We start from the raw sequence: 27962 nt of genomic DNA, 5'->3' as shown, positions 1-27962 counted from the left end.
GGCCGGGGCCGGGGCCGGGGCCGGGGCCGGGGCCGCTCAGCCGGCTCACGGAGGAGCTGTGGCAGGCCAGGCCAGGCATGGGAATGCCCCAAGGCCAGGCATGGGAATGCCCCAGACAGCCGCAAAATGCCGGCATCGGCCCCAGGGGGAGCTGGGCGCGCCTGCCACACTGCACCAGCCATAAATCCCTGTCTATCAGCAGCTGTCTTTAAGAGAGGGAACAGAAGAAAGGAAACAGAAGTCAAATAGGGAAAAAAATTGTACTGAGAGCTTATGTTTATATCCCACATCACTAAATATGGCTTAGGAGGCTGAAATGCAGCATTAGTCATTTGTAGCAGCCTTCACCTCCCCCTTTGCCCTTCCCTACGAACTCTTACAATAACAAACCAGGCTAAAATTAGAGCTGCTTTATAGTACGTTAATTTGATTATCATTGTCTCGGCACTGATTGAAGACCTCACATCAGTAGGAGGGATACCCTTTACATCAAGCTTCCCTGATGCTGATGCTCAGTTCTTGGATCCAAGGAGGAAGTCAGGTCATTTTTTACTGCTCATGTTTCCTTCACAGCCACTCAATTCCCAGAGAAGGATTCCTAGCACTGACATTACCCCATCCATGCCTTGTTAACTTGTCTTTTTTTAAAGCAGATGGGAAGAACACTTTGCATCCTCCCAGCCTGGCTTTGCCCCATGCACACTGTGAGAAATCAAGAGGAGATGAGGGAGAAAGAAGATGATGGCAAATTACAAAGTTTTCAAGTCCACTTTTTCTAACCTCAGCAGAGAGGCAGAGGCAGCTGCAGGTAGGTTTGGAGGAATTTCAAGAACTCACCCTATTTGAATACCACACAGCCTCCAGGCTCCAGAAACATGATACTCTGATGCTGATCATTTAAGGAAAAAAAGGGCTAAGGATTATTAAACTGCTCATCCAGGCCTGCAGCTGGGGGTGACTCAGAGTACAGAGTTGGAAAAATGCCCATGTGGCAAGATTAGAAACTCATTTGTGTAGTTTATATGGCCTTGCCAGGAGCCTCCGTTTTTTTCCAAACCTTCAGTTTATTAACTTTAAAAGCACTCCTTTCCTGTTGGGGATCTGGCATGGCTGCAGCCCGGCAGCTCTTTCTCCTTTTGCATTAACAACACTTAAAGGCTTTCTTTCCTTTTCAAAATCGACTGTGTGAGATCATCTGGAATTTTCAAATGTGCTCGCTCTTTCTTTTCATTTCTTTCTTTGTCCCAGGGTTCAATTTAAATCCAAGTGCTTTTAAACTAACTGTATTCATCCAGCCAGCACTTTCAGGAGTATATGTTATGAAAGCAGGAAAAGAAAAGGCCTTCTTGTCATCAAAACCATAATAATTATGTGTCAAATGTAATTACTGCTCTGTGGGTAATACATCTAATACTCGGTGACAGAGTAAGCAGCCTGCAGAAGTAGAAAGTAACTGGTGGCAGCATCAAATTGATATAAAATTAACCATCATGCTTAAAACTCTGTTTCATAAAGTTCTACCAAAAATGCAAAGGCAAGGAAAAAAGGGGTTTTTTCTTCATCTAAAATTGTTAACATGCAAAAGCTCAGTTCTCTCCACCTCCATACAATGAATCACAGCTCTTTTAAAATATGAAACAGTGCTATAAATGTGTACATTACAAGGATCACACTCTTGTGAAGGAGCTCATCTACCAGGAAGGAATTAAGTGTGGGAGTTCTCTTAACCCATTATGTTTCCTCATTATTACCTTCACAGTGCACACTTGATTCACTCGATAAGAAACAAGCTTTCCACATTTCCCTACCTTCTTTAAAATAAACAAACTAATGAGCAGCTGGTGAAACTGACATGTGCCTGTGAATTTGAAGACTACTGAAATGTGTAGTCATATTCTGAGGGAGCAAAAAAGTGCTATGTCAGGAAACAATATTCTAAATATGACAGCATGTGTGAGAAACTTGTCCAGTTTAAAGAATACATGTTGTCTCCTCCCTAACACTCCTCTAAGTAGACTTAATAAAATCTAACATATTCAAAAAACACTTTAAAACTTAATGATTTGCTAATTTGAGTCTAGATCCTGAAAACAGTTTTCAAAAGCTGTGTTTAGCAGTTACATTCTGAGTAAAAATTCACCTAATTGTTACCTAAAGGCATAAGTTTTTTGTAGGATTGACAGTTTTTACTGGAGCTAACATTAGGTATCTTTACTAATGTGTCTTTACTAATTTGTGTAGGACTAAATAAAGGTAAAGTTAAGAATAATAAGAATACACTAGGTGGCTCTTCATTCTACTCCTCTGTTTTACATGCTCCTGCATGATTATCAGAAAAACAGGATTTCTGTACATTTTCATTTCAGCTTTATTAACATGCTTTGATGTTCTTTACATTTGCTTTGTTTTTCTATTTCAGGAATATTATGTTTCCTAGCAGATGTTTTTAATGAAATATTGATAATATTAGAGATCTTTGAAAAGTTTGAAAGAATTTCAAAGTGTCTTTACATCAGAATTAATTTTTTCAATCTAAAGTTTCTTTGAAGTTTTGTAACTTGAAATACTCATCGAGTAACTATAATGGTTCATCATATAAGGATAATATATTACATTGGAAGCCTGATTTTAAAGATCACAGTCATTCAATTAAACAACAGTGTTCAGTCACAGAATTAAAATTGGGTTTTTAAAAATCCCGTGCTTAAAAAGGTGCTCCCAAATGAGGAATTGACCAATATTTGGTGATTTTTAAATTGCAGACTTGGGGGAAAAGAAACCCTGGAAAATGCTGGACAAACCACCAGCTTTTAAAGATTTAGCATGAGATAATTATTCTTTTCTCTCTAGGCCTATTCTCCTTTCTCCACATATCAAAAACAAAGCCCAGTGGGTTTGTTTTTTTTTTCTTTCTTTCTGATTTTTGAATGCTCTGAGTGTTCTATAGTAAAAACTATTTTTAAGGTAAATTCAGAGTTTCTCCAATATTATGTATGAGAAAATGAAGACATCTCATGAACTTGTTTCTGCCTACTCAATAGGTATGTTCAAATACTATTCTGCTTTGTAGTAAGACCTCGGAACACATTTCATTGACTGCCAGCCTATGCATATACAGACATACTTAGCAGCATTTGCTGTAAGTCTCAGAGCAAGAGTGTTTATACAAGTTACTGGTATTACCTAGAACAGGTGGATTATAGGAAAGTATGTCCACTAATTAGGCGTTCTCATGTGTTTATTTCTTGAAGAGGTATCACAAGTATGTCTCCTATAAATGGCTAATTGGCACCAGTTTTCATTTATGGAAAGTAGGCACTAGAGGAGGTCCACATTCAAGTTAGCAGTGAGAAACTGATTGTACCGTAATGAAAGAACAGTAATGACTAACAAGGGTTCTTTCCTCAAAAAAAAAATTCATCCTAATGGATGAAATATTTGGGGTTTGCCTGGTACACATACCTTGGGTCTTCTCAAGGGTGCTTGCTTTAAATTTCAGTAGTATTCCCAGTTCCACTGGGTGTACCATGTAGCACAAGCAAGTGCTGTCAATACGCACAATGATCAGCACTTGAGGAACACAGGCCCAAAAGCATTCTCTGGCTTTCTTTGATAAATAAGACTGATGAAAAGAATGGCTCAAAACTGCCAGATTTGGTTATGGTTTCTGAAGAATTAAGTCAACACGAAAGAAATCATGTTTTCAAACAGTATTGTTCTCTTTAGAATGATGCCCCAATTTATTGAACTGTACTCATTGGATCCCAGATTCAAATGCTACTTCTGCTTATCAGTCACCACTTGTTGCTTGAACTAAATAATACATCTATAATTTTTAACATGACTAGAATTAGCTCCCTGCCCTGCCAAAAAAGTTTCAAATACTTCTGACTGGTATCTAAATTGGAAACACCTGTAAGAGTTAAATCTTTTCCTGACATAAATTAGTGATGAGGAGTTCATATAAGAGCTGAAGACATAAAAATAAAATAGTACAGTAAGTATTTCAGGTACCAGAAAAAGGATTGCTTCAGCTAGGTAGGTATAAGAGAAAAGAATATGTGACCCCAGCCTGCTGACTTCCTATAATACCAAAATAGATGCTCGATACCTCTGTTGTGTTAACCAGAAAATGACTGCCTGAAGCAAGATCAAATGTCTCATTAGCACTTATAATCGCTTCCATAAGATGAAAACAGATGAAAGAAGAAAGGATGAAATTCAAACAGTAGACGAAAAAATTGATCCCTTTTGTTCTGTGGTGTGCGTTCTCTCTGAGATGGGCCTCTCTCATATTTAACCTGAGTTCAACAAAGTCATTATAAATGGAGTTCCAGAAAACTTGATCCCACTTTTCACAGTGTTCATAAATACAGTGGATGGTTCTTTGTTTAACTACCAGTAATTACATTAAAGCATAAAATTTCTTCCTGAACAAAATTTTAATAATAGACTTACTACTACCCTCCAAATTGATGACAGCACATTCTCTTACCTCCATATCTCTATATTTTCAATGTGGAAAAAAAAATCAGCTTTAACCATTTAGAAAAGTAATGTTCTTCCAGAATTCCAGAAATCCACCTTGTTCCCATCTCATAAGGGAAGTTATCACTTAATTTATTCTAACCTGTGGGTTGTGCTAACCTATGAGATTGCTATTGATGATGCATGAAGAATTATATTCATTCATATTACAGTTGCATAAATTGGATACATGGATAGACCTACCAACACACTGAATACATGAAGTATGGGATAGCTACGTGCAGTTGCTTGACTACATTTAATGACTTCTGACCTGTTCAGGACCAGAATGCCAATAAGAATTTGTTTTTAAGTGATGCTAAAGAGACGGAGGCTATTGCAGTCACTCTGCATAGTGCAACATGGTAAGGACCAGCAGATTTCATCTTTCAGAAAAAATGACTGATGGACCAAAGAATATACCAGGTGATGCTAGGTGATGTTATTTTTCCATGCTTGTGTTTCTCCTACATCCAATATTTAGTGAGGAAGCCAATTCTGTGACATTACTTACCAGAAACTACAGGGCTCAGTACACTGTGTTGTTATGACAGAAAGCAGTTGTAAGGATCCATAATTTCTTCCCATTTAATTTGTTATGGTTTAGTAAAACACAATATGTTTAGATGACTGTAGGTACTGTTATACTTTGTTGGCACATAGATTGCTGGTATTGGTTTCTATCCACGAGTATAATAATTCAAATCTACTGACTTGACTGTGAAAGTATGTATAAGTGCATTAAGACCAAGAAAGATCTGAAGGAGTTTGAAGATTAGGATTTCCTGGTAATTTTCCTGTCTTCCACTTAAAAAAAAAAAAAAAGAGTCCTCAAATATCTCTGATAGAAGAATCACAAGGAAGAAGGTCTAGCACAATCAAAATAAGTAATTTGCATTTAAGGATAAGGCTAAAATGTATGAAAAAGATGGGTAACTTTCTTCATATGATTTCCTTGGTGATGGTGGTATTTACCTCCAGGTTCTCTAAATCAGTATTATTATGAAGGATTTATGAACAAAATGAACTTTCAAAGAGACTGGATAGCACTCTACTGAAAAATTCTTTATGGTCCAGTTGGGCAGATACTAACTTCTGGTTTCATGGTATGAACTGAACATAAGTGGATATCATCACAGAAATGTTTGGTTTTGTCAGAGTTTTAAGAAGTGACTTGTAAATTATAAAAGTCTGAGAGTGTTCTCTGTGAAGAAAATGTTTCTGTCATATTTACACGGCCACATTTGTTTTAGTGACACCAGACAAGCACCGTTTTCTGAAGTGGACCAAAATGAAAAGTTAATGATATGTAGGATGACATGTAATAGTGTGAAAGTGTGTGTGAAAGTGACAGCATTTAATTCATTGTGAGAATACTCAAAATGTAAATTCAAAAATTACACATAATCTTAACTGGTCAGTATCATTTATCAGCAGCTGTGAAAAATCCCCCACACTGATGAAAATGCTGTAAAAAATGCACAACAGTGGAAGGTTGATGCTTTTCTGGTTTCTCTCTTGGATTTATTGGTTCTGATTGAAGGATGAATGTAATGTATGCTCTCCACAATGGGAAATTGTACTTTGGTATACTATGCTTTTCATGCTGACTTAGAAGTTTCTTCCATTCAAGACACATGCTTACAACTGAAAGATCAGGCTGTAACTACAGTGACCAGGGCTAAATTTAAGTGAGAAAACTGTTGCCTCTGTTTTCCACAAAGAAGAAAATGTTAATTTTAAAAGTAATCTTCAGTTTATAACTCCCCCTCTCTCACCACTCTTTGAGTTTTCTAAAATTCCCTTCCTTTCCCTGTGCAATTCTTCAGAATTTCTTCTATCCACTTTCCTCCTACATACAACAAATATGGCTTTAATATGGAATTTTCTGTACTTAATAAAACAAAGTGGAATTTAAAAAATCATGCAGATTATCAAATTATTTTTCTTTTGCAATTGTCTTAAAATTTTTCCTATCTCCATTTCCTGCCTTCCAAAATCATCTTCTTTATGAGAAATTGTATATGTATAATAACTAAATCAAGACAGAGATGACTATAAGACTTTAAGTGTGTATCGGTTTTGCCCCTTAGTTCCACCATCTGCTGTGATACACACAGTGCACTTCCAAAAGAAAAATATTTTCTGCTTTAAGATCATTATAGGACTGACAAACTTAGATAGGAAAATAATAATTTTCTACATTGTTACTTTTGCTATTTCAACATTTACTATCAACTGCTACTTAAATTCAGCTCATTGCAAAGCACACTGCACAATCTACTTCAGAAAAATACACGTCAGCATCCAATCAATTTGGTTTGAAGCAAGAAACACAAAGAACTGCCAAGATATACCTTGGGTTGTAAAACCAGAGTTATCAGGTTCATAGGAAACCTGAAGTCAATTATAATTCTTAGAATGTTCTGCATCTTTCTTCAAATGCAGGAAACTAATGCAAGTTTTTAAATCATGAAAATGTGTAATGTCTACAAAAGTAATAGAGACCCACACCCTGTATACAAGAAAAATATATATTTTCCCACAAAGAACCTATGGTCTCCTTGTTTTGTAGACAATGCTGTAACAGAACTAGCAAGAAAAAATACTGACACTGATAAGTATGATAAAATATTACTACCATACTCTATTTTGGTACAACAGCAATATATATTTCAAACACAAAAAATTAACCAGGAAGACACATTTCTCAGAAGTTCAGGAAAACAAATTCTGTTTTATAAATAGTATGATCATTAAGTCATTCTAAACAATGGGTCTTTCTCTCAACTATAAAAAGCTTCTAGATATGTTTTCTAATGTATTTTTATAAAACTAGGCTAAAAAAAAGAGAAAAGGAAGAAAACCTTTTTATTAAACATACGCTATTCATGTTGCTTCTTTTACCTTTAGAGATATACTAGATGCATATGAAGGTAAATTATAGTACATAGAGATGCACAGTGACCAAAAATGAATTATGATTAACATTTATTATATACTTTGGTAAAAGCATTTGTATGACTTTTTGCATGGTAGCATTCTGTGCTCTGTCTGGAATTCACCCCTTACAAACTTCAGGAAATGCTGAAAAACATGTGATTGCTTGTTACCAAGTTTATATAACCTTGCCCTGCATGAGAACTGCAACTGTCCCCTCCAAAATAAAATAAGGAAGGGATACTGGGGTTTCCCTCCCCCTTTGCCAGATGAATACATTTCTGTGTCCTGTCCAGGCTCCAAGAGGAGGAAGTTGGGTTCAGTTGTCAGAGTGCCAATGCTGTGGCTCAGGAGAATAGAGGTCCAGTGCCTGTTTTTGCACTGACGTCCTGTGTGAACCTGGGTATCCCACAGTTCCCTCCCTGCCCCTGAAAAATGAGAATAGCACTTTCCTAAATGAGAAAAGCCAGCTGTGGCACTGATAAATAAATAAATAAATACAAGGCTGCAAAATATCGAGATTGTGTGAGGGGTGGGAGCACAGGCAAAGCAGTACAATAATTTCTGTTCCTCAGTTTGCCCAGAAGTATTGCTGCACAACATACCTGGAATATACAAATAAACTTTCTCTTTCAAATTATCCAGCAGAGATAAAGATGTCTAATTCTAACCATTTCAGCATTCAACCATTTCAGAAAACTGAAAATAACAAAGTCTGGGAGTTTGGCATTGTGACATCACTACCTAACATTACCCATCCATTTCACCATTGTTATTAGACAATAAATGTTACCTCTCTTATTACTGGAATAGCCACAGACATGACTGTGTTAAAGTATCCTAAACCAAAATATTTTTGGATCCAGGAATTTCAGATACTTGTTTAAATGTGTAAGAGAATAGTACTGGGATAGTAGTGGTACTGCTTGTACATGGCATACACTTGATGATATGTATTGTACTGTTCCAGGCAGAACTGTTCTACTGATCTCAGTGATCCATCTTCCATTTTTGTGATTCTGTCTTTTCTTCCACACATTCTCGTTTCAATTTATTAAAAAAATTAATACCTGATTTATGTAATTGAAACATATTCCTTTAATTAGACTTGGAAATACTATTGAGAGTGGAAATACTCTTGAGTACTAAATGTACTTCCTTGATTAGCTTATTACTTTTTATGGGAACTTGCAAAAAAGGACAAAAAAAGCTAACTAACAACCTTTTGAAATGAAACCATTTAGTCTTCTAAGTATTTTCCTGTGAATATTTGATTCTCCATTTACCCACCATATGTCCAGTAAAAACAAGGGATGGAAAGTGGCCATTTTAGTGACCTTGTGTCCCTCCCTTAGAGGAAGACGACTGACAGGTAGATATATGAACAGTTTGTTATTGCAGATTCCAGATCTTGTGATTATGTCTGACTCAACTTCTGGGGTTTTATCTGGAATTCCTGTGGCAGGTCAGCTTGTGTACTACTCCTTGTCTTTACCTTGTAGTGACCCCAGGTTAAAAATACACCTTACAATAATACATAGCAGTTTCCAAAATTACTGTTTGAGTTGAAATGATGGCAAGCTCCAGACTTAGAATGATCCAAAGAATGTCTCAAAATGTAGAATTCAGTTTATCTGTGAAGATGTTATCATTATGAGTTAATCTATTCGTTTTTAATTTAGTTTTCAGCTTTACTTGATGCAGTACATACAGTCGATAATTGCCATTCATTTTCTTAATGAATAAACCATATCAATTTTACCATCTTTCAGCATATTGTGTGATACTGCCAGATGACATATTTTTACACTAGCTTGTTAGAATTGCTTGGGACTTATTTGATGAGGAAAGATAAGTATTTACATGTAAATCTCTTTTATATGTTTAGAATATAAGTCTATATTTATTCATTGTAAAATAAGCAAAATATAGCTTATTAATCAGTGTCACTAACATCTAGAAAGTACTCTAAGTTCATCTGGTAAATATTTTGGATAGAAAGTGGCATACATTGGCAAATTTTGTCTAAATCTTCCTGCTCCTTCATCCAATATCAGGTTATATTTCCTTGCCTCCCCAAAATAAATTTTAAATTCTTCTGATGTCATGTCCTTTGCTAATATTTTTTGCTGCATTAGGCCTCTTCAAAAGCTTTATTATTTTCTGCATCAACAGTTTAAAAAAAAAAAAAAAAGTGAACTTTTAATCTTTGAGAGCTATGGATGTCTCATTTTTTAACACATCCTAGTAACCTAGGATAAGGTCATCTCTGGCCTTTCTTCCAGCAAAAAATAAATGCATTTTATCCCTCTTCCCCATCATTCACTTCCTCCTGTAGATAGCATAGATGTTCTGGCAGAGATTTGCTGACATTTTGCTTCCTTCTCATTAATCTCTATCTTCTGAGCCCTCACTATAGCACACCTATCATTCTCAGGGTAGTGTTGCAGGATTTCTCCAGTTTCCTGTGGGAATATCTTTCTAGCAAGATGCAGAAGCCAGGAGAGAATTGTGACACTGCACTATAAAGTGAACAATGCATGTGTTATTGGAGGACTAAGGGAAGAACAGGGTACAAGGGTTCTGCTATTTTTGCTCATGTCTCAACACAAGATTAGTCTCCCCTGCACGTAAACACAGGAAAACAGGACATCTTCTCCTTCAAACTTGGACTTCAAACTGCAAGTTAGAGCAAGAACCTAAATTTGGATGGTTTGCCATGGCTCACTCCTGTCCCTGTTCTATGATTTGTTGTTTCTCAGTAGTACTGGCTCACTGGAATTTCCTGAAAAGTGCACAAGTACCAAGAAATACAGCAAAATAAATGGATCTGAAAAACAATAAATAGCACTTCATTAGAGATTGAATTTATAATGTAGAAATATATTTATTTTAATTTTTTTTCCAGTTACTGTGGTACACAGCCTTTCTAACCAGGCTTGGTTAAAAGAAATAAGGAGGAAATACATAAAGGGGTCTACTGCCTCGGCTAAGGCATGTGGCTGTAGCTGTTGAATAGATCTCTACCATTTTAGATATTCTGTGGTATTAACCTTGCCTCCAGCCACCACTCCAGAAGCAGTCAATATTTCCATATGTCTTGCAGCACATGTTCTGTCTCCACGTGAATATCCCAGGTACCTCAGAACATCTCAGATGACACCAGATGTTTAACTTAGAAACTGGGGACCACCCTTCACACCTGCATGCTGTGAGCCTGTTGAATGTGAACTCAATAAGTACACTACAAGCCCCTCTTAACATGCAGGCAGTGTACGCCCAACTTCAGACTCAGTGTTTTTATGCTTCTCTGTTGGCATTTGATGATCTTTTGTCCACTGTCAGAGGACAGAAGAAGAATTCCCTCACTCCAAAGCTTTAGACTGAGACTCTCTATCTTCTCAGTTTGGAAGCATAATGAAGAGAAGATTAAATACATTTTAAAGCATCAACGCTTTGGAAATGGATATGGATAAGGTGAGATCCATGCACCTTAAACCAGCACTTCCCTTCATTGTTTCCTGTTTTCTCAGCTGCTAGAGGATAGATTTTTTTTACCCCCTCCCCACTTTTTCCATATGCCTCTGCATAACATATTATCTATAGGGTGACAAATTTGAAATGCATACAAGGAATTAGCATATTTAATTCTTAGAAAATACACACATTACAATTCTTTGTTTGATTTAGAAGAGTTTATAGCCTAAGTGGCATTGTATCAATTACTAGCTCTTTCCCAGAAAAAGTAACAATAGATTATAATCCAAATTGTTTAGAGAGAACACATTGCTAGATGACCTGGGAAGTTCACTGTTGTGAACGTGGCTGTAGAATTTTTTTCTTTTTGACACCATGCTCCACTGGAGAAGTTAAAGTGCTGCAATGTCGTAGATGTTGACATAAGTGGAAAACTGAAAAAGAAAAATTAGCCTATGAAACAAGTTATCTGGCATTTAATGGTGAAATGTGGAAGGTCAAAGATGTTAAGATTGTAGCTGATAATGGAAAACTAGAAAACAACAAAAGTAGCCTATGAGCTAAGGCTTTTAGGCATATAGGAGAATAAATCTCTGACTTGAAAGGTTTAATCCCTAACACCTTTACATTTTGCAAGAGAAGCTGCTTGTAGTTGGACATTTTACGTCTCCACTCAACAGACCAACATGCTGGCATACAGTGGCTGAGTCAGAAATATGGATTCACTGTCTAACCAAATGTACTGCTCAACATAAGGCTTCTTGATTCCGCTCATGTTACCAATTTCTTTTAAGCTTATTTGTTACATCTGTGGAAACACTAACCTATCGTGTCAATAATATTATTCTAATGATGGAAGGAAAAAATTGAACAATTAGCAGGAAAATAAATATTTACAAAAAGACTGGTTACAAGGAAGGAAATAAAATGTAAATAATGATTACATAATATCTTCTGTTTGATAGTCTGAGTTACTGCTCTTCCTTCACTCATAAAATGTTCTTTCTAGTTTTGTTCCTACATACAAAATATCCTAACAGTCCATTTATGGAAGAAATAATTCAGCTTACATCGTAACTGACAGCTTCTTCTAAAAGTGTCTATAATGCATACATTTGCATAACTCTACGTCAGGTGCAAAACATTATGGCTGGTGAGTCAAAACAACACCTAACAAATGCTTAAGACCACCCTTACCCAAGAAATATCTTCACTGAGGTTGAAATAAAAGCAAAAGGGGACAGTTTTATAAATTGAAGCATGACACATGTTTTAAAAAATATTCCATAAGAAATAAAAGTGCAAATAAAAAATTAGGACATTTTCTTATTGACACAACTTGTGCTGTCATAATTTCAAAATGCCTCATTGAACTGAGGAGCCTGTTGCTACAGATAATATGCAGATGAAGTAAGAAGCAGACATATCTCATGTCTGCTTAAGCAAAGCAGACTGTACAGAAATATACAGAAATAGCTGCATGGATGCTATAAGTACCTTACCAGCATGACAGTGAAAGAGTAAGCTTAAACTGGTGAGTTACATGATGAGAATACTGAAGTTTGAAGTCCTTAGACCTAGCTAAATATATGTTTTTGCTGTCCATTCAATAATTTTCTCTGCTTTTATCTGTTCTGCTCATACAGCACACATCAACATGGAAAAAATTAAAATAAAAAAAATTAAATTATTGCTGTACATGTAAAATAAGTGTTTCTCCAAAGGATGTGTTTTTTATGGGTGTATCTGTTCATTCAGAATCACCATTAAGGTCATAAAATTGTCAACTCACTTTTGTCAAGATTTGCAAATGAAAGATTAACAGTGTGAGTGCCCAGAGTCTTTTACAGATTGCAGAGTTTTCTCAGTATTATTGACACAACTGGATAAAAGACTAATTATTGGAAAGTAGTAAACACCTGCTGGAAAATATGCTTATTCAAGACAAGGCAAGATCTGACACATTTCAAATAATTTCTTAAATCTTATTGAAACTATATCTCTAACACAAATGACAAAATAGATGTTAAAAATTCTGATTGTATAAGAGCAAGAGATGTTAACAAAGTCACTTGAAAGCTATTTTTCATATAATAAATTTAACTAAGTGCAAAAAATCTGGAGTGGTTCCTCTCCAGTGCTATAATGTGTGTTATGTTAATTTATTAATCACTCTTCTTTTGCTAGCATCATCCCTAGGACATTATACCCCTCATATTCTTGAACAGGTGAGGGAGACTAACTGCACAATGCATGTGGTAGCCAGAAAAATTATTCATGAATTGCCTAGGAAAAAACAGACTTAAATAGATGGTATGCAACAGAGAAAAACAGTTAACAAAATATGGATTTTGCAAGCATCCATTAATCAAATAAATGCAAATATTTGGTTAGAAAATTGTCTTTCACAGATCAAAAAGAGTGAACAGTATCGTCAAACATCACAAGTCGAGCATTTGGCTTGATATCAAAACAATTACTGATAGTGTAGTCTTTATTTATATTCAGGGCATCTTCCTTTATCTGGAGTCCCATTCCTGTTTCTAGGACCATCCAGAGAGGCAGGTGCAGTGCAAAGGAAATAAGAACAGTTCAGTCTGCTCCTTGCTATCCTAGTTGGTGTTTGGTGTGCCATTACCTTATGCAAGGAAAAACAAATCAAAACAGGGAATTTTGCCAGCAGATGATTTCATAGTTAAAGCTAACAATTGTAAGATGTATATTTGCTCTGTTTGCTTGTACTGCAGATGTATCCATACTTTCAGTAATATTATGCTTTTTTTTCTCTTCTCTTCTCTTCTCTTCTCTTCTCTTCTCTTCTCTTCTCTTCTCTTCTCTTCTCTTCTCTTCTCTTCTCTTCTCTTCTCTTCTCTTCTCTTCTCTTCTCTTCTCTTCTCTTCTCTTCTCTTCTCTTCTCTTCTCTTCTCTTCCCTTCCCTTCCCTTCCCTTCCCTTCCCTTCCCTTCCCTTCCCTTCCCTTCCCTTCCCTTCCCTTCCCTTCCCTTCCCTTCCCTTCCCTTCCCTTCCCTTCCCTTCCCTTCCCTTCCCTTCCCTTCCCCTCCCCTCCCCTCCCCTCCCCTCCCCTCCCCTCCCCTCCCCTCCCCTCCCCTCCCCTCCCCTCCCCTCCCCTCCCTCCCCTCCCCTCCCCTCCCCTCCCCTCCCCTCCCCTCCCCTCCCCTCCCCTCCCCTCCCCTCCCCTCCCCTCTCCCCTCCCCTCCCCTCCCCTCTCCCCTCCCCTCCCCTCCCCTCTCCCCTCCCCTCCCCTCCCCTCCCCTCCCCTCCCCTCCCCTCCCCTCCCCTCCCCTCCCCTCCCCTCCCCTCCCCTCCCCTCCCCTCCCCTCCCCTCCCCTCCCCTCCCCTCCCCTCCCCTCCCCTCCCCTCCCCTCCCCTCCCCTCTCCTCTCCTCTCCTCTCCTCTCCTCTCCTCTCCTCTCCTCTCCTCTCCTCTCCTCTCCTCTCCTCTCCTCTCCTCTCCTCTCCTCTCCTCTCCTCTCCTCTCCTCTCCTCTCCTCTCCTCTCCTCTCCTCTCCTCTCCTCTCCTCTTCTTTTTTTTGTACTGTAATGTGGTATAGACATCCCAATGGTCAGGACTCCCTGTGCCAGCAAATTCTAAAAGATATTCTTAAAATAAATACACGATGAATGACAAGTGGCAATAGAAATCCATATGCTACCCAGAGGATAATGCAGCAGTCTTTCCTGAACAGCCTCCATGCTCCTTTAGGGCTGAGATTAGATGGAACTAGAATTTAATCTGCCTGGCAGCAATCACAAATGAGGGATTCAGCAAAAATTTGGCTGTTCAAAATAGAGAATTATGCTTACACATGTGTGTATACTCAGTGGAAAAAAAGAATTTACAGCATGTAATATATATGCTTTAAAAATTAGTCTTCCATTAAAATGTGTTTTATAGTCTTTTTTTCCCACATAATTTCTTCTTTTCAGCTGGCATTCTTTCTGTATAAAAGTATTAGAAAACTTGTAAAAAATCAAAAGTAAACAATCTCTCTTTTTTTCTACTTTGTCTTTCTGAGAATATCTTTACCTCAAAATGCCTCCACTGAAAATTCCACAAGATAGTTACATAATCCATATACATAAAGCTTGGTTTTAACAGACCTGAAGTATATGTAAGATAATTTAAGTGTTTTTGCTTTTTTGATTAATTTTGCTAGTAAAGTTAAGTACTTTTAAGTATAAACTTAAAAAAGATTGTTAATAAAAACTGAGATTGATAAAACAAAATACAAGGTCCAAAACTTACAAAAAATTATTTTATGAAAACAGGTTGTTATCATTTCTTTAAAACCAATAATAAATAGTTTTATGTCACCAGCTGATTTCTTTTTTAATTCCCAGTGGACACTTTGCTGTAATATAGATATTCAAAACAAAAGGGAAAATGAAAAGACAAGATGAGGAACAAATTCAGATAATTCTCTACCTAAAATTCACCTTTCATCCTATGAAGTCTCCTATTTTTTATTTACACAATAAATAACAGCTTTAATATACTGGTTGGATTAAATCAGAAACGAGTTTATTTCCTCCATTTTTTACAGACAATGGTGAAGATCCAGCTAAAACACATAGAATCCACACTGAAGAAAAGTACAGTCATGAGTAATTAATTACAGCATAAGGTGAGACAATAATATAATTTTGCTAATTTCAGCTTGGGGCCAATTTTTCAGTGCAGCGGACAACAGCATGTGTTTATTCTCCACAATAACAATAATGGGATACATCATTAACCCTATTTTATTATTTCTTAATTTCTATAATACCAATAGCAAAGATCATTAACCTCTGTTCTGTTTAACATCTAATCAGCCATTTTAGTTAAATAAATATCATATGAAACATTAAACATTGTTTTGTTTAGCTAGATTTCCTCTCAGGAGGGGAAATTGTCCTAATGTTATATTAATACCAGTTGACTCAACAAGTGTTAAAACACCAGAGGCAACATGGTAAAAGATCCATTGCAACACTCAGTGTTATTTGATAAACATTTTCTTTTAAAAAAAGGCAACTTTTCCATTAAAACATATGTTGAATGTATTTAAAAACTTTCCTTTTGATAATTCTGTTATGTTCTGGAATTCAAATATCACTGAGATTCAGGTATTTATAGATGTAAGGTTTTTGTTCAGTCCAATAAATCATCCTTTTACTACAAAGGTAAAAGTAAAACCTTCCTCTGACAGTGAAAGTAAGCCGAATTAAGAAGGGGGAAAAGAATATATTTCAGCCAAGGAGCATCCATTTTACATAAATGTCCCAAGGTGCAACACAATAATACAAGTAAAACCATATAACCGATATTTTGAATCACCATTTCTAGTGACTTATAAAAGGTAAAAGAGGAAAATGGTGATGTATTAGTAAGCAAGAGGTATGGTTTTGAATTTCAAGCTTGAATATTGAAGTATATTTGTTTACACAGGTATAAGGGTAACATTGAATAAGACCTTAGTTTTTTAGGTGAGTAATGGTAACAAGATAGTATGGGGATGTAAGCTGAAACAGAGATGAAATTATGTAATTTTGGAAATGACAAAAAAAATTGTACTAAAAAAGATTAGAGTAGTTCTGAATACCACTGTTGGAACCAGAGGAACCCAAGTCTCTTCTTGTATTTATTTATGTATGAGTGCTGCAAGCCAAGATCATCTTTTAGAGTGATGTCATGTACAGATCGATAATCAGTTGATTTGAAGAGAGCATCTGTGAAGCCTACACATTTAATATAAGGGTTATGGGATATTACTTATTTAGAAGTGATCCAACAGGAATACATAACCATTCGTCATTTTAAGGCCATAGAGAGTTCTCAAATGCTCAGATCTATGGGAACATGTTGACTTTAAAATCCTATGTGATTTTTGATGAATATCTGTTCGGTCTGTATGCAGTACCTCTCTGCCTTAAATTAGATATATTGATTTTTTTCACACTTCTGCAGAACTTCTATAGTATTTATTCCATATTACGCACAAACAGTCCACTTGCCCACAAATTAAGCATTCAAAAAAAATCAAAAATTGTTATAAGAAGTCACAATTAGAGCAGAATAAAAAAGGGCATCCTGAAGTACAAAACTCTATTTTTAACTTCTTTCTGCTATATTTAAGAATGCTAAAAGCAGCACCTAAGTTTGAGTTAAGCTATGAATCACAAAATAAAGATTTTCCTGTTTGAATCACAAAATAAAGATTTTCCTGTTTGTCTACATTTCTTGAATTTAATGAGACTTGAAACTAATTTCAGTCTAACTTTTACATACTTGCCCTGCAAGTCATGTATATTCTGAACAGCTTCAAGACTTTAGATTAGGAAGGACAACACTTTCAATTATATCAACATAAGACACTGCTTTAATTCTGTCACAAATGTTTATACTACTACAAACCTTATGAGAAACAAAATAGAAGAAAGACATTCTCTCTAACTCAAAGATACTATTTAGTTTAAGATGCCATTTAAAAATACCATTCAGCTGCTACTGAAGTAGAGTTCTTTTCAAGGTGGTAATGCTTTACTCTTACATTAAGTTAAAAATATCCTATCCCTTTGTTGCAATTCCTTGGTCCAAAATGTTTTTCCAAGCAAGCATAAAAAGCATGTGTTCTTACCTTCACCAAACAATTGAAAATACACATAGCAATCCTCAAAATTGCCATGAAAAGTACAGGTAGGTGATGCATTTAGAAAGAATGAGGAATTAGAACTTTGAGTGTAATTCTAAAACTAGAGAGACATGGTTGATGCCCATTTTTCGTGTGAATGAGATTCCCTTAACTGTAGATAGTCATTTTTGCAAGGAAGAGGGACATACCAGTTTTTCTTCAGCTCTACAATTTGATTGCTAATTAGTCTAAACACTGTTAGAGGGCAGAACAGTTGATCTTCTTCTGCTTTATCTATGACATAATTTTATCCACAACTTATAACTTAGGTAAGCAGACAATCGACTTAGAAGTCATCAAATGTCAAGAAGATCATTATACTCAGCTGTAGTAAGCCAAACACAAGCTGATTTCTGAGGTTCTAAGGGTTCTTGGTCTTCTTAATTTTAATGGGATTTCATACAAGTCCTAGGATATAAATTTATGCAGAGCCATGATTCTGTTCTAATCATTTTCCATTCTCCCACTACTTCACACAGCTAGTACACTGGAGAAACCATCAAGCTACAATAAAGCTAAAGAACAGTTGTCTACCTGTCTTCTCGTCCTCTTTTTTCTTTCTTTAAAGAGTTGCAATTTCCACCTTCAACTGCACAGTTTTTCTTGTTGGTTTGAACTTTGTGAACAGCTTTGTGAGAAAAATACTAAACAGCATTTCATTGCAGGTTAAACGACAGGTAAAGAAAATTATTACAATTTCTGCTGTTCTTAGGAGGAATGCAGGAACAAGAGTTTCTACTTAATAAAATTAAAAGATAAAGTAAACTTCAAATGTTTAGTTATAAGAAGCTAAATATTAACCAAGCATTATGGGTTTAGTTGGTGGGTTGGAATTTTCTTCTGGTTTTTTGTTTGTTGATGACTCAGCATTCTTCTGTGACACCATACTCCCTCACCTTTGCATTGTAAGAGAAGATTATGAACAGCTGTCTGATAGAAGTGGTTCAGAATGCTTTGTTTATCCTGTATTTCAAAGAAAGAAGAAGTGATTAAGAGTTGGCTGTGATTTAACGCAACCCCAAGCTCCATCAATCAGTGTTACTCACTATTAATGTGAAAAAACAAAAGGCAACAAAGCCTTTACAATTGGTATCATTTAATTAATCTCTGTCTCATGTAAAAATACCTGTTGCAAGAATATTTCTGAAAAATGGGGGTTATGAATAAAAGGAAATTCTAAGTGTTTTTTAGACTTTATTGTTGTCAAAACCTGAGAATTAAATGTAGACATTACATATGCATAAAACAGATCTATTTATAATAGAAGTTCTATTTATAGAACCCAGAAAATTAAAAACATTATGTAAACCATATTTTATAAATAAAAATGTAAACCACCAAATTTTATTAAAAAAAATTATAAAATTTTGATTCATTCTCATTGCTGAAAATCACATTTAAACAATTAAGTTGTACATTAAATTATGCAATATACCTCCCAAAATGGGGTAATCAAGCATGAAGGCAGTCTATCTGAATGGTTCTCTGAATGAACCAGTACTCATTGGTTTAGTTAAAGAATGGGGATACATATCTCTGCACTTGCAAGCAGTTAATATTTTTGCTTTTATCCTGGGAAGTATCACTATTTGGATCACTTCTCTCTAGGAAAAAAAGACAGTAAAGTGGGCATGTCTACACATCAAGTGCAATTTGCTTTGTTTACACATAGCCATCTGTCCTGTAGCGGAGACATACACACAGCATTTAGACTATTTTTAACAGGATTTATAGGATGACATAAAAGGCCAGTTTCTCAAGGACCAGTCTCAACATCAAGGTCAAACCCAAAGCTTACATGATTCTCCCTGTAGAAGATAGTGCAAAAACTTGCAAGTACATACAATTCTTCTCAGTCCTGTTTGCCCAATTGTTTTAAAAAGATGTGTAGCAACCACAAAATGTATTTTATACCACCTGAGAAGTCCAGTTAGGCATGAAGTTTGCTTTATCTACTCTGCTCCACTCAGCCATGCTCTTCATAAAGAATGCTTTTTTCTGCCTCTGCATTTTCATTCATTAACCTGGATGTGCCCTGTACACATACAACAAAGCTGATGCAGTTGCAATTTGATTTCCCACACAGCATCAAAACTGTGGCCCTGGTTCCCAAAAATAAGGGCAGATGAAAGGCAAGCAGCACCTCTGCATGATTTTTCTGTTGTAGACTAAAATACAAAATACTGAGAAGAAAACTATATGCATCAATTATCACTGAAGATTCAGAGGACTACTGTGCAGCATCAGTATCTTCTGTTTATTTTAATGGGTGTATGTTTTATATTTAACAGCAAATTTACAAAAACACAGTATTCATACTGCTAAAGACAGAGTTTGCAAGAAAAGAAGCTAGTGTTAGCAAAAATCGGCTTCTTTGTTAAATGATTGCATACTTGCCGAGGAGAGGAAAGAATGGAAAGTGGACACAAATGGGGCAGTGATAGAAGATGCACTAAACACCACTACCAGCAGCTGCTGAAATAACTTTGTAGCAACGGCAGGAGTAGAGTTTTAGGGTTTATTTCCAGCACTATTACTATTATCATCCAATAGAAGAATATAAAAAAAAAGGAATCATACATTCTAAACCTGTGAAAATACAGTAAACCTAGCTTCCTAGTTACACAGAAGATATAATTCTTGAACTCCTTTTGTTCAGTTTGTGTAAGATGTAATCAGGTGTTTTTAATGTGATACATTTTTCTATTTGCTTACTCTCTTCTTAAATCCTTTGCTTAGTTACTTGTGCATTTGACCTGAACAAGCTACAACTGCTGAGGCTTAGTATCTTCTTTGTGGGTGATAAAGCCCTTTCCATTTTTTTCACTAAAGACAACTCTCATGCATACCTTAGAAAGGATCACTTTCCAGAGCTCAGTATATAATCATTCACTGTCTTCCAAAAATATATGTAGATTTATGAATCTTCTTGCATATAATTCAGTCTCTTTCTACTGTGTAAGTTTTTTAAATCTCCACATACCAAACTGTATGTCTCATTCTTTTCATGGTAGTTATAAGTTTCATGCATAATACTCATCCTTCAGATAAGCTTGTCTCCCATCTCTGCCCTTTAAGAAAGAAAACAGTCCATAATTTGCAGCGTCTTCTCAAGTGAAGATCTCCTATTTTTAATTGTAGTAATGCATATGGAGTGAAGTAGGAAGTTCATTGTCTATTTTGCTTATGGAAGCTTACTGTATTTGTTACAGCCTTAATTTTGTCTATATGTGAGTTAATACACAATAATTTTCTTTACATTTCCTATGTATTTCATCACAGTTGTATTCCTATCTTGAACAGACTGCAGATGACGATGCATTTTCTAGTACTGAAATTTTTATTGAAATCTGTAAACTTGGAAAATTACAGTCAACTTGACGTATAAATGGAATACTCTTAGAACATTCCTCTGGGCAAGTTTACTAAGGTCCCTCCAGAAGTTTTTTACCTGGTGGGAGGGGTTGTTAAGCAGTGCAGAAAACCTACATAGGGATTATTACATTGAACTCTCCTAAAGAGAGATTAGTATATTTTATAAATTATTTTCTTATTCTTAATTTATTGTTATTTTCAATTTTATGAATTATATTCAATTTTATGAATCACATGAAATAAGAGAAATTTATTAGAAATTGTGTGGCTTTGCTTAAAGTTCCCCATAAGTAACGTGCATTAATTCTGTACTGCTGAACAATGTGGACAGAGATTGAGATCTACCTTACCATTGTATCCAGAAGTAAAGTGTCTAGAAATGAAAATGTTTCTAAATTAATAAGACATTATAAATGTTGAAAAAGAAGATGCGACAAATTAAACTATTTCTTTGTTCTTGGTAGGAAAGCAAATAACTCACAGTCACACAGATAGTGAATGCTGTTTATGACAGAAAGTTCAATATGCAAGTATGTAAATCCAAGGCCTTAAAATTACGAAAGAATGTTCTTTCAAAATATCACTGTAGATCAAATTTTCCTCTAATTTTTAAAGTTAGTGGATTGTTTCATATCACAAAAGAAGGTATTTAATTACTTAGCATTTCCCTCCTTACTATTTTTATCATTCTGGTCCTGAAATAACAGATAAGCAATAGTCAATTAACAATAGTTCACAAAGAGTTCTTTCAAATCTTGGGCAAAGTCTATAAATAGACACAAATAACAGAAAAAGCTCCTTCTTTTTCTTTGAAATGCCGTACATAATGACCTAAATATCACATGTGGAAGTAATTTCAGTATTTTATACTTGTGGCTCTTTATAGATGCGCCCTTTGGGCGCAATCCAGCAAAGCTTTGCACATATGCTTAAGTTTATGCATTTTGAGTAGTCCCAAGGCTTTTGTTTGTACTGTTTGTACAAATGCCACATGATTGTTCTCTTTCATGTAATACCTTTAAGAAAAATAGAGAAGGAAAGAAAGAGAGTCCCTTAATCTTGGTCCATACCAGTTTGAAACCTCTGACACTCATAGTTGCTCAAGTTATTGTGAAATTTTGGGAGTTTTAGAAAGATGAGAGGAACGGGTTTATGTCTAATTACGGGGAAAACCGGGCTTGATTTTGATGAATTTTCTGGTTCTTATTCAAACTAATTTAATTAACTGCAGTATTTACCTAGCAATTCCATGAGAGCAGACTTCATGCAAGATTTCTTCTGCTCTTTGAGCCAGTGTATGTACAAGAATGCAAGACCAGCACTTTGAATTTTACCTTGGCCCTTGACTCAGAGAACCAAATACTACTAGGAAGTGCAGAGGAACAAGAAAATAGGAAACATTTTTTGAAGCCTTTGACAAGTTCACTTCTGCTTTAGTTTGAATTCTGGGCACTAATTCAGGTTACCTCTCATTTTAGCCAAATCTGGAGGCCAAACCTTTCTGGTTTTGTTCAACCTCTGCCCTTTCTTCCTGTCCCGCAGTACCCAGTTAACATGCTACCTGTGAATCTATTTTGACAGCTGTATTTTTGCAACAGGAAAATGCTTTACACATATGTGATAATTTCAGACTCAGAACATGCAGCTCCCTCTCTTATCTCAATATGCCTCCCCTTCTATTCAGTTATGCTTGTGCAGGCTCAGCCTAACACACAGCAGATAATCCCATCAGTGTAAAAACACACTGAAGACAAACAGTGGATCTAATTATTTTTGGATATTGTCTAAACTTGTAATATGTTGCCTTGGGTGCATCTCAGAGTCAGGGAAAGGAAGTTAAAAAAACAGGTTTCCTCTTGGAAATCTCTTCCAAAGGTTTTAGACAGCTTTTTGTGTAAAGTAAAAAGATGCTATTGCAAAAGTGATGAGAAATAAGCCGTGATTTTAATTTACTTTCATGTTGTTTCCCCACTAAGTTCAATCTAAGGTGAAACATAGTGTTGATGTCAAATTTTGCTTCAAGCAAAACAATAGAAGAGCTCTAAAATTAATGTAAGTGTCCAGTCAGAGGCCTTATACAGCCATTAGCAGCAGTACCAGCTTGAGATAATGCATTATAAGCATGAAAAATTCAACAGTCATTGCTGTGTTCTGATCTCTCTCCCTTTTTCTTTGTTTCCTACAGAATCTGATGCACATTCCCAAACTGGTCTTTCTGCTCGTTTACCCCAAAGAAATGCACTGGATCTGGATCATTATGACTAATGAAATTGCTGAGAAGGGATTTTTTTTTTTTTGTCAAAACATAATGCCACTCTAGAACTTTCACCATATATTAGGACTGTGTAACAAGGGCTTATGGTTGCCTGAGGCATAACTTTGATTCAGTTTCACTCCATCTTTAGCCACCCAGTTTAATGCACTATTGTAAGAGGAGCTGAATACTGAAATTCAGTGCAACTGGGAGATGAATGCTATTTTATAGCTATACACTGTAAAATTGTTAGGTCTTCTGTTATCATCTATTGACTTTCAAAAAAAGTGAAAAATGTCTCTGAGCCCATTTAGAGCACAAAACCAAATTATAACAGCATTAAAGTACAGAGTGCTGCATTAAAATGAGTTGTTGTGCAAATTCCACTGTAAATTTTCAATCCACATGTCGTGATTTAAGATTCAAACTTGTGGAAGCAATTACTGTTGGCCAGTATGCTTTTTATGTGACAAATGACTTGGCTAACTTTAAAAATCAGATCTTATACTCTCCAGAGGACAAGATGCTCTTATCCATGAGCTTTAGGCTCTTGGATATTTCACATACAGTTTTTAAAAAAGAAACACCTGAGGTGTATTGATGCTTCATGTAATGAAATCTTTCATAAGAGCAAAAAAAACCAAACAAACAAAAAGTAACTCTTTTTTTCTGGACACAGGTGTACATCAAAACATTTAATTTCAAGTCAATAGGTTTGCCTCACATTAGCATTTACAGGACTGAAGACAGGAATAATTTGGTTTCCCTGAATGTGTTGTTATCATTATCAATTCCTGCAACCTCACAATAAGTTTTCCATAATTTTAAGATTAACTATTATTTTCTTACCTATTAATAAAAAACAATCATCTTAAAAATCAATGGTGGGAAAACCATCAAATCCATTAACCTGACTAAGAATTCCTTCAGGCCAATAATATGAACCACACTGCACTGGATCTTTCATTTTATTGAGCTATATCTCTTTGTATGGCAACCAGCAGGGAAAAAAAGTCAAATCTAAAATCAAAGACTAAGGGGTTTTGTTCTGGAAGCCAGTGAGGTAAGGATTGAATATTTTTTTATGCCTGGAGTTAATTTTTTTCACCTTAATTTGCAATCAGACACAATAAAAAAAAGATATTGCCCCTGGAAGGAAGCAACTTTATTACCATTCCAACTATTTTCTGTACTTTTTATCACTTCTAAATCCTTTGTTTTTGAATTCACCTCCATAACCTTGCAACAGTAAACACATTTACTTGTCTTTGCTGACTGTCAACCAATACCATCTGCTCTTTGGAGCCTTAAAAATAGTAACACATATATGGGTCACAACTGTAGTCTCTAGATAACCATGTGGCAGATCCAGGTGATTAATTTTCCCACAGCCTTTATCTTACCCAGGGGCAGGCTTTTGCTATGTCTTTCCCTAGTGAATGTTTCTCATAAAATGTGAAATTAACAAAAATGCAATCGTACCAAAAAACGGTATTTCATAGAGAACCCATGTCAACTAACAGAAGGGGTTGTTAGTCAGCTGCCTTGTTTGAACTTGATCCAAAGGCATTTCTAGTCTTTCATAAACAGAAGTGGTTCAAGCCATAAAACTGTGAAACTGGGACAAATCAACAGGATCTTTTTTTCTGCAAAAGAAAAATAGTGGCAGTAGCTGCTGCTTTCAGGATGTCTTGGCAGTTTTGCTTCTCTTAAATACCACTTTTTCTGTCTCTGAGTTGGAATTCTGCTTATACTGTTTCTCATGATGCACACATTCAAGCTTTTGAATCCCAGACCATACAGGACAGTTTGATGAGCTAATTGACAATATGATGATATGATATGATATGATATGATATGATATGATATGATATGATATGATATGATATGATATGATGTGATATGGTATGATATGATATGCCACAGTGATGTATTTCAAACTCAAATTAGATGGAAAACACCAATGTTAAAAAGGCTAGTAAAATTATCCAAGCAAAACCTGATTTCCTCTTTGACTTTGTATGCATAAATTACATAAATATATGCACTATCATAATCTCTTAAACATTCTTTTAAAGACACAGCAGAAAATATTTGATTCACAATAAAAGGAATCCTAATTTTCTTCTGTTCTTATCACTTCATGTGTCACAGAGCTCTTGCTTATAGAACACTATCCAAGTTCTACTTTGAAGACAGAATTTCTTCGTTTGCTATTAAATTATTCCCATAATCTCAAATTATTTTCTTATAATAAAAACATCATGTATTTTTATATGAATATATCTGGTTTTTCATCCTTAATTCTGCAGGACAAAGTTGTATAAAGGTTCAATTACACCCATAAAATCCTTTAGACATAAGCAGCTGACAAAGTCTGGGGTGAAGACTGGATCCAGCCACACACACACTCTTCTCTGAGAAGGACTTTAGGAAGAAAGAGGGTCCTTTCTGCATCTTGTGACTCAGAGGGAGGGATTCACTAATAAACTTGTCTGAAGACCCCACTATGCCCACAACAAAGGGAAAATCACCTATTTAGGAACTAGATTTTAATATGGTTTTAGTTTTAATTCTTTCAAATGCTTATCCTTTTTTTCAAATTAAAGTTCTACTGTCTAAAAAGGATTAATTCATAGCAAGGGCTTTCCCCTTGCTGGGAATTTGAACTGTCACACTCATTAACAGTTATGTACTAATAGATTGAAAGGCTCTTTCCTACTAAAATTATAAACATTAGAAAAAAACCTGCTTTATTTTGGCATGTCCCGCTCAATAAACTATTTGTTTTTACTGACAAAAATATTCAGAGATTTAAGAAACTATTTTTAGTTTGGTTGTGCTTGGAGCTACTTACAAAGAAGCCCTAAAAAAGGTATTATTTTATGAAAGTGTTAGTCATATAATTCTTTGTCTCTCGTCAGCAGTAAAGAACTGAAATAAAGCATTGCCATTGTTAATTATACTGCAATAGATGTTTTCTACAAAATTCCTTTTCTTCCCCCTACAACTTCAGAGACAAAATACAGGAACAGATGTCATTAAAAACTGTAATATAAATAATTCCTCTTCCGTGGCCTGCCCACGAACATGTATTAATGGACATGCACATTATGCTGTGCCTGTAACATAGTATAAGACCTCATAGCTAATGACAGAGTTCATCTAACATTCCTTTGAATGACAATATCAAAATCAGGAATATATACCTGTACAATAAATTGCATTTAAAATGTTATTTGGTTGCTGTTGTGGTAGATATGAGGGATGAAATTTTGATTGGACAGATAGAAAACTTAAATCCTCTTGTGTCTTCAGAAGACGGGTAAAATAAGAATTCTGCTGACTTAATCTGGAATCTTCCTTCCAAACACATATATGTAACTGCATAAGTTTAAACATAAGAGTTTGTGTGTATGCTGTGGGAACTGCACTCTGAGGCCAACCAGAAAGATAGAAACTGCTCAGACATCCAAATCAAAATGTGACATCTGAATTTACAACGTCTGCTTCTGAAAAAAACCAAAAACAAACAATAGAACAGAAACAGGACTTATACACTGAATAAGTAATCCCTATAAATAATAGTAATCCCTATAAATAGAAAATACTTTTAACTAGTCATTTTGTAAATATTTTTTTTCCATTAAATATTTAAAACTTTTACAGCAGGTATGTTTTGTAATGGACTGTAAATATTTTTGTGGTCAGAAAGGTTCCATGAAAATACTGAATATTCTCAGTCCCTGGGAGTTTGAGCATCACCAAGAATGAGACATACCTTCAAGGTAGTAAGGATTTTGAGTTTGATAGAAGCTCGATTTCAGACAAGATTAAGGGAGCAACTGTCACAGACAGAGTGGGAGCTTCAGACAAAGTTTATTAGGGAATCCCTTTCATTGAGTCAGGAGGTGCAGAAAGGACCTCTGGGTGCAGCTGGATCTGATCTTAGTCACAGATTTTGTCAATCATTTATGTTTGTGTTGGTTTTGGCTGGGGCAGAATTAATTGTTTTCACAGTGGCTGGTATGGAGCAAAGCTTTAGATTTGTTTAGAGCATGGGGTTGATAACACAGAGATGTTTTTGTTCTTGCTGATCTGGGCTTGCACAGAGCCAAGGACTTTTCTCCTTTTTGTACAGCCACACTGGCAGGGAAGTTGGGGCTGCATGGGCAGCTGGGAGGAGATACAGCAGAGACAGGTGACCCCAATTGACCAAAGGGACAATCCAGCCCATGTGACATCATGCTCAGTATATAAAGTGGGCAGAAAAAGGAGGAATGAGGGGATATTTGGAGTGATGATGTTTTTCTTCCCAAGTCACCATTACAGAGAATGGGTCCCTGCTCTCCTGGGGGTGGCTGAACACCTGCCTGACCATGGGAAGTACTGAATTGATTCCTTCTTTTGCTTTGCCTGTGTGCATGGCTTTTGCATTCCCTGTTAAATGCAACTGTCTTCATCTCAATCCATGAGTTTTCCAGCTTTTACCCTTCCAATTCCCTACCCAATGCCTCTGGTGGGGGAGTGAGCACACAGCTGCATGGGGCTTGATTGCCAGCTGGGGTAAAACTATGACAATGAATTGAACCTTTATACAGCTTTGTCCTGCAGGATTAGGGATGATAAACCAAATATCTGTATATAAAAAAAAATTATTTATTATTAAAAGGGTTGGACTGAAAGATCTTAATCA

At 35.8% G+C, this 27962-nt stretch overlaps 1 long non-coding RNA gene across 2 annotated transcripts; it reads left to right on the top strand.

Moving 5' to 3' along the window:
• The first annotated feature begins 476 nt into the window (after nt 1-476).
• On the top strand, nt 477-25392 carry LOC136292521 (uncharacterized). 2 transcript variants are annotated; one of them, XR_010721916.1, is made up of 4 exons: nt 477-541; nt 654-808; nt 15508-15588; nt 23198-25392. It is a non-coding gene; the product is annotated as an uncharacterized lncRNA (long non-coding RNA). The 2 variants fall into 2 exon arrangements; XR_010721915.1 differs by lacking the exon at nt 477-541 and having other exon boundaries at nt 596-808.
• The last annotated feature ends 2570 nt before the right edge of the window (nt 25393-27962 follow it).

This window comes from Chamaea fasciata, unplaced genomic scaffold (genome assembly GCF_029207755.1).
Source record: "Chamaea fasciata isolate MVZ Bird 193981 ecotype frontalis unplaced genomic scaffold, bChaFas1.0.hap1 SCAF_7, whole genome shotgun sequence".
In the NCBI taxonomy this organism is placed as follows: Eukaryota; Metazoa; Chordata; class Aves; order Passeriformes; family Sylviidae; genus Chamaea; species Chamaea fasciata.
The sequence above is the reverse complement of the archived record's forward strand: the minus strand, read 5'-3'. Positions and strand labels throughout refer to the sequence as shown.